At 36.0% G+C, this 12,555-nt stretch overlaps 2 long non-coding RNA genes across 2 annotated transcripts; both read right to left on the bottom strand.

The window, feature by feature from the left end:
- Positions 1-4,530: 4,530 nt before the first annotated feature.
- LOC121984762 lies at positions 4,531-5,300 on the bottom strand. The gene is made up of 2 exons (XR_006112999.1): positions 5,233-5,300; positions 4,531-4,648 (listed from the first exon to the last, which is right to left on the bottom strand). It is a non-coding gene; the product is annotated as an uncharacterized LOC121984762 (long non-coding RNA).
- A 61-nt stretch (positions 5,301-5,361) lies between these two features.
- LOC121984714 lies at positions 5,362-6,136 on the bottom strand. Its single transcript, XR_006112980.1, has 3 exons — positions 6,014-6,136; positions 5,641-5,730; positions 5,362-5,383 (listed from the first exon to the last, which is right to left on the bottom strand). It is a non-coding gene; the product is annotated as an uncharacterized LOC121984714 (long non-coding RNA).
- Positions 6,137-12,555: the final 6,419 nt, after the last annotated feature.

Here is a 12,555-nt window from a genome sequence, read left to right as displayed (position 1 = left end):
ATGGTTGGTTATTGCTAGTATTTGCTGAGAGTAATAACAAAAATTTGGGGACCAAATTTTTATTAGTGGGGGAGAATGTAAAATACGGCAACAAAATAATAATTAAATAATAAGATTATTTGAGAAAATAATCTTATTGGAATTTTTAGAATTTTTAGAAATTTTTTGGGATTTAATCGGAGCTCGTATGACGTATTTGGAGGGGATGCATATATGGGATTGGGAAAAGCCTGTATAGAATACCCATTTAGTTGGAAGTTAATTGAGAAAATCAACTTAGGGTTTAATTAAATCAAACTTAAGTTTATTAATCTTTCTCTTAAATGTCGATTCTTCTCCTTTTCCCCAACTCGTGCCCTAATCCTCACCGCGACATCGAGCCACCACCACCTCTCCCAAGCCCTTCTCCTCCCCAACCCAACGGTGTCGTCTCTCTTCATTTTCTCTTCTCCAGCGCGTACAAAACCGCTGGCCAAGTTTCTTCCCTCCTGATTCTTCTTTCTCAACTCTTTCTCTCGACCTCCTCGCATCAAGCAACACCCGATCTACCCTCCTGTCCAGTGATTTCGCCAGCGTGGATTCATCACTTCCATTGTGAGGGACAAGATTGGTGATGTCGACGCTGAGGCCACGTTCCTCGACTTCCACAACCCCAATCTTACCAGCACCGACCGGTTCCCTCTTAGTCGTGCCCTAGTTTCTTGGTGCCGCCCCTCTTCTGCGCCGCCGACCATAGAGCTCCGACGCTGATAGCTGCGAGCTTGATCTCCGACGCCGAGCTACCTTGGCCCTCTGCCCTAGTTTGTTTTCACCGGTTCTTCTTTTTCTCTCGATTCCCTCAAGTAAGTGATTTAAATCTGGTATTAGATTTGGGTAGTTTATGCATTAGTAGTGTTGATTGATTAGTAGTGACCTAGTTTGTTTCTGGCTACCACAGCGTCACCACAACGTCAGTAGCTTGTTGCTGTAACGCCCGAAAATTCTCAAAACTGCATTATAAATATTCTATGATTTTTTTGGAATTTTTAGATATTTTTCCGGAATTTTTCGAGTAGCGGAAGCAGCAAAAATAATTAGAACCGCAAAATAGCTTAGGCGGGAATCGAACCCGGAACCTCTCGGATCCGATAACTTTTAGTTAGCCTTAGTAACCAGTGAACCCAGCAGGGCCGTGCTGAAAGAAAGAGGAATCAATTATATTTATATTAGAGTTGGGTTCAATTATCCACTTAATATAAATAGAAGAGTTAGGTTGGGTTTGGTTTATTTTAGAATTTGGTTCGGCAAACTCCTCCCCTCCAAACCCTCACACCGAACACCCTTCTTCTCTCCTTCTCTCGGCGCCAACCACAAGGAAGACCTAGGGTTCTCTCCCTAGGGCCCCAAGGACATCTTCCGACGATAACTCCGGCACGAGGACGCTCTCCTTCGCGAGGGGAACGCTTAGACGCGAGAAGATCGTCGAGAAGTCGTCTCCACCGGAATTCTAGCGAATAGAATTGTAAGGAAATTAGCGTACGAGGTAAGAAACCCCTCACCTGCAGTATAAGTAGCTCCGTTTGGGTTTTTTACGCATTAGTTTAGCTATATGCAAATTTTTATCAACGCATAGCATGAAATTGACCCTCCTCGCAGGTTTAGGGATTTAGTGAGCACTTCTAGATGGGCCGGACATGTAATCCCTCTTCAGTGGGGGTTTCTAGACGTTGTCGGGTGCCTAGAAGTGGTCTCCATAATAGAGAGGAGAGTTGGGGCACACTAAGTGTTCGATAAAATAGCTAGTTAAGTAAAAATACAAACTAGGCATTTTAACAGCTCAGTTGAATGCATTAGAAGCATCTAAATCAGTAAATCAGTTTATTCTAGCTTATATGGGACTACGGTCCAATGGGTGGGCTCCCATAGTCGCCTCTGGGTTTAGACAACCTAGCTCTAGGTTCAGATAACCTAGAAACAGCAAATTAGAACAGTTTAGCTATATTCAGTATTTTACTTTTCAGTTGGCACTGTACCGGATTAGATATCCATTGGGTTGGACTCCCACAGTCGTCCCTAGGTTCAGATAACCTAGTAAACCCTACTAAATTCGGGACTTGCAAACCCGGGTTTAGTTAGGGATGCACGCACAGTAAGTACAGTTGCCGGGCCCAACATCACATGATTATTATTTTGATCTACTATGCTATTAGTTTTCAAAACTCATAAAATCAGTTATGTTAGTTGAGTTTGATTTCAGCTTCAGGTTAGCTTCAGTTAGCTTAGTTCTCTATTATTGTTCTATGTGATTAGCCTGCTATGCCATGCTTCAGCTTACATGTTCAGTTATTTCAGTTTATGCTTGCAACCATAGTATGCCATGCCAGTACATGTTTCCAAATAGCATTCTTTAAAAGCATGTTTGCATCGTTGCATGTTTTAGTGAGGTAGTTGGTTTCTTACTAAGCTTTAAGCTTATAGATTCTACTTTCCTTATACTGCAGATAAAGGTAAAGGGAAAATGGACTAGCAGAGGAAGCTGGAGTTCAATGCAAAGATGGTGTGTGTGGCAGGAACTGGAATAAAAGATCCTCAGGGGTTTTAGCAAGCTTAAATAGTTGAATTCTTAGTATTTTTTCTTTCATGCATTTTTAGACCTTAGAATGTTTAAACCATGGGAGATTTATTTAGTTTGTTAGTAATTATGTTAGAATGTTGGTTAATAGTTGCTAGAATATATTCCAATTGATTTTAGAATTGTTGTGTGAGGTTTTGGCACGCCAGAGTGCTGAAATCGGAGTTTCAGGCCAGATCGATCTACAGATCGATCAGGGTTAGGCTGTGCCGCTGGATCGGTCAGCTGACCGATCCAGTCGCGAACAGAGAGTTTATTGATCGGTCAGCCGACCGATCCAAATGCGAACAGTGGGTACAGAAGCTCACTGATTGGTCAGCCGACCAATCAGTTCTACCGATCGGTGTACTCCTGGATCGGTCGGTAGCCGCATACAGAAGCGATACAGCTTCTGGATCGGTCAGCCGACCGATCCAGAGCCTCCTTCCGTGCCAGTATCAAGCTGGATCGATCACGGGATTGATCCGACAGCCCAATCGATCCATGGATCGATTAAAATGCCTGATTACAGCTATCAGGACATCCGAAAGGCATAGAATATCTCCCCTAGCATGTGTACGACTCCTAGGTACACCTAGAATATTAAGTTCAGTTTACAGTAATTAGTTTAGTAAAAATTTTAATCAATCCAGATTTTTCGCAATAGTAATTTAGCACAGCATTACGTAACGATCGGCCTCGCAGCCTAGTCAGTAGGAGGCGGGTCGTTACAGTTGCTGGCTCTGCCGATCCAGGACACTTGCTAGCTGCTGAAGAGGAAGAGGTGAGGGTATTAGCTTTGAGAAATTTATAGATTTTTGAATGCTTAATTGTTGAAGTAACTGTGGTAGTAGTTGAATGGATTTGTTGGAAACAAATATCTTCTAAATTAGCTGTGTTTACTAAAATATTGATTTTCATATGGTGGAATGAGAGTGGGATTAAAGTGAAGGAATTGTGGATTTAGTTAAACCTAATTGGATTACTGAATTAGGTTAATTATTTTGATTAGGATTTCCTAACTAGTGTGGGGGATTTTATTTAGCTATTTAATTCAAAGGAATTTAGCTAAATAAAATACTTTGATGTAGGGTCTATTTGAGACGATATCACGACTTGGGATCTATCGGATATGACATTCTTTTGAGGAGGGTACTTCTGACTTATCTCCTTGATATGGTCATTTTTGATATGCATAGTACACTACAAGAAAACAGGGCTTCAGAGACGAAAAAATCAGTTTCTGAAAGTCACTTTTCCGTTTCTAAAAAAGGTATGAGACGGAATATTCCGTGTCTAAAATCCGTCATTGAAAGCCCCGTTGCTAATTCAAGAGACGAAAATATTCCGTCTCTAATTTAGAAACAGATTAAAAAGTCGTTTCTAAATCTGTTTTTAAATTAACCAAATAAAATAAATTTCAAATACAAAATTTGTTTCTAAATTTTGTTTTAAATCCGTCATTAATCCATTTTAAATAACATATAAAAAATAAATTTAATCTGTTTATAATTATATTTATAAATCTAAATATAATTTTATTTTTAAATTTATTGATATTTTTTATTATATTATATTTCTATATTCTTATCTACTACAAGAAACTCACACATTTCAAATAAACATTTAAAATAAACTAATTTCTAATCCAAAAGTATCATAAAATTAACATTGGGATAAATAAATGTTTACATCATCTAAGCAAATGTATAAATTTTTAAATCTCACCTTAAGTAATCTAATCTTTACATTCTATCACGACGCTCATGATCACAGGGATCAAATCCTCCTAGATATAAATGATTTGAATATTTCACCTCTTGAATCATTTTACAAACCTTCTCCTTTTCTTTGCTTTGCCTACCTTGATAAACTTTTCTTCCCATTTTTTGTGATAAGAAGTTTAATACTTTTTTACTTTCAATAATGTCTTCATATATCCTCTTGCTAGTAGCATGCATGTCTATGATTTCTTCCCTTTGCCCTCCCTTGTCTCGAACTCCATGAGATGAATTACTTCATACGGATTAATGAACCAACCAAGTTTGTTGAGACAATCTAGCAAAATCAAAACATGAAATGATTAAGTTTAATAAATATAAAAACAAGCATGCAATGAAATAACCTATATAAAAAAAAAACTACTTATTAACAGTACAAATTTATATTATCTCCATTGAGATTTGGACCACAGCCTACGGGAGAAATGAGATAATCAAACTTAGGACAATTAACATGCAATGACATTATTTGTTTAAAAATCTATACTTGAGTCTGGGTCATAATTCTTATATTCTCGCAAATATGTCATCAACAACATTCTTTTGCAATTATATTTACACTAGAAAAAGAAACTCTTGGAGTTTGAATTTAGAATCAAGAATATATAAATTACTTTGATAGATATTTCACAATAGCAATGAGTCACCAGATTCTTAAAAACCAATTTTAGAAAACTACTATCTTATTCACTAAGATTTTCCAATCAAAATATATGAAATTACATATGGAACACCGACCAAGTCATTGACCTTGATATTTGACATTATATTCTAATACAATTTATAAAATTTAGAATCATGGATATATTGTATCTCAGTAAAGCAATCTAACAAGTTTAAAAAACATCATTTAGTATTTACCTTGCACTGCAGTTGTCTAGCCTTGATAGGAGAGGAACCACTAAACCAATTTAATGATTCAACACTGAATGTCAGCCGCCTTTTATTTAATGAAAAGTAGTTTCTTGATTAAGAAACTACATTGTTATGTACAAATTTTTCAGCAACATACCTGCAATGATTGATTTAAATAATATGAAACTGAACTAAACATTAGTCATAAGTTACAGCTGAATCATGTAATACAGTGAATATCAGAAAATAAGAGAGAAGCATTTCTATCACCACTGTAGTGTTCATGCAACAAAACGAGGCAACAGAGCAAGATATGTGCTGAGGCAATACAACATACTAGGGTACACCAGGAAGCCACAGACCTTGTTCTTTATGGAATTCCGATCAAATTTAACTTTGACAAGTAATGCAGACCTTGATATCAGCGTCTGAGGCCTGATAGATCTTTAGAGCCTTAGCTTCGAGTTCAATCTTCCTCTCCTCAAACTCCTTGGTGATCTCCTCCTACAACATCAACATAGATTATATATATAAGCAAATTAAAGTAGAAGAAGAATTAAGAAGAAGAAAAATATTGTTGGGAATTAATTATCGACCTATGATTCCTCAAATGACTATTGGAAAAAAAAAAGTGCACGAATTTAAACCTAACTATTAGAATAAGCATTTTGTCAAACACCTTAAGAGCATTAATCAAAATGACATGGGTACATGCAAATCTAAAACATGGGAGAACATCTTAAGTACATAAACATCAAACAATCAACCACGCAAATAACATATCGACCATTGAAGAAGAAGCTTGCTGTTCAGAATCTGATGAAGGCCGGAGATGTCTGTGGGAAGCCGGTGCTGAGCATGAAGTGAAGAGCTCTCCAAAAGAGGACCGCTGCTTGCTTAGGGCGGCTAGATCTTGGAGATGCCGTGGCTGGATGTTGACTATGAAGGACCTCTTATCCTCTAGCCCGAAGAGAAGAGGGTTGCAGTTTGGATCTGAAGTAGAGAAACTCCGTCGTGGCCTGGATGCTAGTGTCGGCGCGTCGGGGCAAAAAATCACGAAGAGCCACTGGAGGAAATGATGGCGTTGGCTGGAATCGCGGGTAGAAAATGACGGTGGGAAGATGGAGAGGAGATGGCTGGCCTGTGGTGGTGGAGTGGTGGCGGACCGCCGACCCCTTTGGTGGAGTGATGGCGAAGGAGGGAGAAGTGACGTACCGGCCTTCGCAGCGTGAGAAACCCAGCGAATGAGAAGAAGATGCGTGGATTTTATTTCCACAAATCTGATCCGACGGTCCTGATCAATCCAGATCTGATGGAGTGGTTGAGATCAAATCTGAGTGAATGGTCGAGATCCACTGGAACCCATTGAATGGTCATGATGGCTAGATCAAGATGAGTGGCTTAGATCATGCCAGATCCCCGCCTTGCAGTCCTGCACGATTTGGGATTGGAGAAGAAGATCGTGTGCACGATTTAGGACTGGTGGAGAAGAAGATATAAATTAAAATAAAGTATTTTTCTAATTACTTAATATATATTTTTTTTCAAATTATATAAATTATAAACGGATTTTTTTTTTCTGTTTAAAATATTTTTAAACAAATTTATAAACAAATAAAATTTTGTATCAAATTTCGTTGTTATTCCGTATTTATTTTTGTTTATAAAAAATTATTTATAAATTCTGTTTCTAATTTATTTTAAATTTTGTTTTAAAATTTTTTCTATATTATTTTTATTAAAAAAAGAAACAGATTAAGAATTCCGTAGTAAATCCGTTTACAATTTACAAAAATTTAAAACAAATCTTATTTCCATTTTAAAAATCTGTTTCTGAAGCCCTGTTTTCTTGTAGTGGTAGTTTATAGCTAGTAGTAATGATTGTGTTTACTTCTGCTTTGGTATGTCACTTCTTGGTTCTTGTAGTCTGCCTATATTCCTATCTATTATGCATTCATACTTATATTCTCTTGTTTGTTGCCATGTTTACTCCTGTTCATAGAAATAGTGATATACATTGCCCTACTGTGTTGAAGTCTAGTTTTTGACATGTCTGACTTGTGTACCTAGTTCATTGTTACCTAGATCATTGTATGGATTTATTCCCTTTTTGGTATATTTTATATGGAGGTGTATACTGTCAGTATCTACATGTTTAGTGTCATGCACCATCTTGCACAATTGAATGCTGAACGATTGTCTGCTCAATTATTGTTGAACATATCGCCAGTTACATGATCTGTACACACAACCACTCATGGGTTAGTGGTACAATAGGTAGGGTGTGTGCAATTTGCTCTGTGAGGGCTTTACTGGTCCGCTCATGGGTAGCGATGACTGCATCGTATAGCGGGTAGGGATCCCTCCCCTTAACCATGATACAGGGAGATGAGAGCTTAGGCTCCCCCACTATGTTTGTGGTAAGAGGATAGGTGTACTCCGACAGTATCATATCCACTCGGTCACTCAGGAGCAGTGATGATAATGTGCATAGTTGTCATAACCCTACCTACTCGGTCTCACCATCGCGTGTGAGATGGCTGACTGGCGTCAGGGGTGACCATGTCATTTTTGCATCATATGCATGGATTGCATTTATTGTTTGTGCTTGCTACATTATGTATATTGTATTTTGGTGATTGCATATGATTGACATGCATACATGTGACATTTTGTATCTGGTCTGACGACCCTTATTTCCGGATAGGAGGTTCTAGTGAGTACAATTTCTTCAGCCTTTTCAGTCTGCATTTCCTACTTTTGTTTAGGAAACTATACCGCATGATTATTACTATTGGTTATATCTTATTATGCATGTCTATCCGATAACCACTGAGTTGTTGAACTCACATCGTTGATTTATTCCTATTTCAGGTTGAAACTGTCAGGAGGTTCCAGTTGCTAGTTCCCTTGTCACAAGAGTTTATGTTTTGGTCTTTTGGTATTCTGTTTATTTGCTTAGAACTGTGTTTCGGACTTGTATTGGTTTTGCACTATGGATTTGTATGGTTTTTCTTAAGGCATTGTAATGGTTGGTCTTTTGCTTGCTTGGTGGGTTTCTATTTGGTATGTTTTGCTACGCACTTACCGGACGACAGAAGAGGTAAGTTTGGATGTTGTTTTCAATTTATTTTCGTATTGTGATGGCAGTCGGAGGCTGATATATTATAACTGTGTGGATTGTTTCATTTTTGTATGATACATATATTCCAGCCGTGTTGGCTAATGATTGTGAGCCCTGAGGGCTATGTAGATAAGTTTTAGATTGTCATCCGTATAGCGAAGATGCTGTCAAAATTTCTTCTAGCAGGGACTTCCCCGGGGCGTGACAAGGTGAATTGAGATGAAACATATATCCAAAAAGTATCTATGAATTTGTCAATTTTGGATTATGATCGATCATGTAAGATGAAATGATGATTTGCCTTGGGCAAAAACTAAAAGGTATGTGTAACAGGTACTGAGTAGTTGCTATATTGTTGTTTGTTAGGATGCATATGATCTAGAGGGGGAGGGGAAGGTGAATAGTTCACTTCGCTTCATCAAACTTGATGTTGCAGCAAAAAACTTAATGCGAATACTTCATAATGCTAACACATAGATTTTACTTAGTATCCACCTCCTTGAGATGACTAATCCAAAAATTCACTCCTCACACTTACAGCTCTATTATGAATGTCTCCTTCTCAAAAACTTTTTAGAGGTGGAGAAGTCTCGTACAAACTCGAATGCGAGAATACAAATAAGAAACACAAACAAGATTACAAAGAAATCGAAAAACAACTTTACAATATGAACCTTATTTTGCTTGCTCTTTTCTTATTTTGAGTTACCTTTTGGTGGTAAGAAATGCATCAGCACTTATCTCCCAAACACATAAGAACCGACATTTACAAAATTTCATGGAACCCCTTTTCTAGGGTTTCTCTCGGCTGGAAAATACCTCCCAATTGAAAAGTCTTATTCTCAATCTATTGTCATGTTTGATTAGACCATTTAAACTTGCAAAATGATTTTTTCTACCTAACTAATTGATTAGTTAACCTCTAATCGATTGCCCCAATCAATTCGAAGGCTTTCTGTTCTCACACAAAAATACCTTCAATAGATTAACCTGATTGATTGCTTTAGCCCATAAGTAATTGCCCCAGTCAATTCCTAGCCTTTTTGTTTGCAAAAAGAACACTGTATGATCGATTACCCTAATCGATTGACATTGTTGGGATTGACTACCTCAATCAATTTTGCAAATCAACCTCCCCATCGATTGAACCATTTTATTAGTGTTGCTTTAATAGATTAGATTAATCGATATGAGTAGCAAAATATGAAATTTTGGGTTTAGAGTTATTTTCCAATAAATTGACACATTATATAATCGATTAGTAACCCTAAATTCAACCTTTCCACGTCTTGCCTGGTATCCTATTGACCTCCATCTACCAAGACATTCTCTTCCCAACATTCAATCATTCATACCCTGTTGGGACTTTCTATTGCCTAGTGTCTCATCAATCTTAATTAACTTGCCAAGGCTTCTTCACCAAGTGTCCGGTCCTCCTTGACCCACTTAAACATTTTCCTTACCAACATTCCCATTGAACTTTTGATTATTAAGTGTCTGATTTTCTATGATCCATTTAGACTTTTTTCTTGCCTAGCTACATTATGCTAGCTCCCAATTAGGTCTTCCATTGTCTAGCCCAACTAAGTCTTCCACTGTCAATCCCAACTAGGACTTCCATTGTCTAGTTCCCAACTAGGTTTTCCACTACTTAGCTCTACTAGGAGTTCCATTTGCCTAGTTTTCAACTAGATTTTCCACTGCCTAGCCCTGCTAGGACTTCATGTTGCCTTGGCTAGCTAACCTCAAGTTAGGACTTTCCCAATTAAATATCCATCTACTTGACTTCTCTCTCATATATTGTTAAACATTGAAACTCAAGCACGGATCAATCCAAACTTAGTCAAACTAGTCAACCTTGACCCGAGTACGATTGCACCAACATTGTTCTTTTTTTTTAGTGATATTGTAGCAGCTACGATGTGTAACACTTAATTCAATACTATAATGGTACTATTATAGTAGCTACTTGGTAACCTTTACAAATATTTTAAAGTAAGTTGATTAATTTAAAGTATTTTGACCAATTGATAAAAATATTTTATTATAATAGTATTCTGAGTTTAGAATTTAGGGTTCAAAATTTTAGAATTTAAGATTTAACTGCAAAGGGCACTTCAAATTAGAAACATTAAATGGATGTCTTTAAAAAAATAAAAATAAAAGGACATCTTATCAAATGTTTTATCCTCAAAATATCTCTTATTCTAATGTTATTAGCATCTATCGGTAGCTGGTGCAATGTGTAGCAATTATCAAGAACTGCTATAGCGTGTAGAAGCTACTGAGTAGCTGCTACAACATTTTTTTTAAAAAATTTTTAGCGATATTGTAGCAGCTAGGACTAGCTATTAAAATGTGTATAAGCTATATATTCTATAGTTGTTATAATGTATAAAACCTAATAAAAACTATTATAGTGTTGTAGTAGCTACATAATAGTTTTTACAACTATTTTAAAGTGATTTTAATTAATTTAAAGCAATTTTGGTTTAGTTTAAATAATTTTGATCAAGTTGATAAAGAGTATTTTGATATAATAGTATTTAGAATTTAAAATTTAGTATTAAGATTTTAACATTTAGCGACAAGTGTGTAGCAACTATCGGTAGCTGCTATAGCAACTACCGAGTAATTCCTATAATGTGAAAAATTATCTATTTTAATTTAATCAAACTAAATCGTAAACTCTAAATCCTAAACATGTCGTATAACAATTACCAAGTAGATTCCACATATTGTAATAACTATTGGTGGTTACTACAATAACACTAGAATAAGAAATATTCTGGAGATAAAATATTTGATGTGACGGGCTTTTGAGGATTATTATAATTTGGAACGCCCTTTAATTTTTCCCCCATAATTAATGATAATATTTAGAATTATATCTTGTTCAAAGATTATCCATGCCGAAGCATCTTTTCAAGTAATAGAATCATGATTAGGACATGCATGATAATATCATTTATATATATATATTAAAATTAAAATTAATGGTGATTAAGTAATTAAAGAAGGTAGTTCGTTTGCGTATTTTAGTTGTTAGTTAAATGGAGACCGGAACTGATCACTCATGAATGACGAGACAGCGAAATTGGAAGTTATAACTTGCACCTTTAATCCATCGATGACGCTGAGAGGGCATGGGACAGCAGCCAGCCAGCCCTTAATTAGCTTTCTTAGTTCCTACGTACTTGTTTAATTATAAATATATTACTCATGGGCTTCAACTCATTAATCCAAATCCAATTCATACACTTCAATCTGCATGTCTATCTTAATTGTTACCATGCACGTAACAACTTCATTATATATGCAATTAATGCAATCAAATCAAATATTAGACAATAACTAATTAAGTATATATACACACAAGAGTACTACTGTTTAACATGGTTTGTGATCACGTCAGTTATAGAGATATCCTCGTGTTAAACATGGCTAAATGATAGAATAATGATTATTTTAAGAAAGAACACACATGCAAGCATTATAGAGTAGGAGGGATCACGCTTCGAAGATGTAATTTTCGCAGAGATACCCCACTCGATTCGAAGACAATCTAATAAAAGAAACTTAAGAATCATATAAATAGGATAAGTAAGAAATTCATTAAATTTATTTATTTATATATCATTTGCTTTATATATAAAAAAAAATCAATACTTGACGCTATTGAATCAAAAAAATGTATAATCTTATAGAGTAGGAGGATCACATGCAAAGAATTCTATGTGCACGCGTAATAGTGTAATGTCCTCAAGATGATGACGAAAAAGTACTTAATTATGCCCATCTCAGGCAAGTTGATCGTCCCAGAAGAATGAATTTTTCTCATTGGATATAATTGACAAGATTTTATCGTTCAAACATTTGCGAATAAGAAATATCAAGATCATGCTTTTCAAAACCGATTATTGACATGATGGAAGTAGGATTTGCCTCTGAACAATATAGCGAATTTCTTCAAGCAATAATATAGCTGGGCTCAGGGCCATTTCCAAAAAATTGGAGGCCCTAGGTGAATTTTCAGGTGACAGTCCTATATAATTTATTTTTATTAAATATAAAAATATTACATACAGATAATTAAATGCACATGCTACGTAAATTCATTAAATTATAAAAATCAGAAATATAAACTAAATCCAATAACAAAATGTCCATACTCACTTTTTGTTGAACAAAATTGTCAACTAAAT

Source organism: Zingiber officinale, chromosome 1B (assembly GCF_018446385.1).
Source record: "Zingiber officinale cultivar Zhangliang chromosome 1B, Zo_v1.1, whole genome shotgun sequence".
Lineage (NCBI taxonomy): Eukaryota > Viridiplantae > Streptophyta > Magnoliopsida > Zingiberales > Zingiberaceae > Zingiber > Zingiber officinale.
The sequence above is the reverse complement of the archived record's forward strand: the minus strand, read 5'-3'. Positions and strand labels throughout refer to the sequence as shown.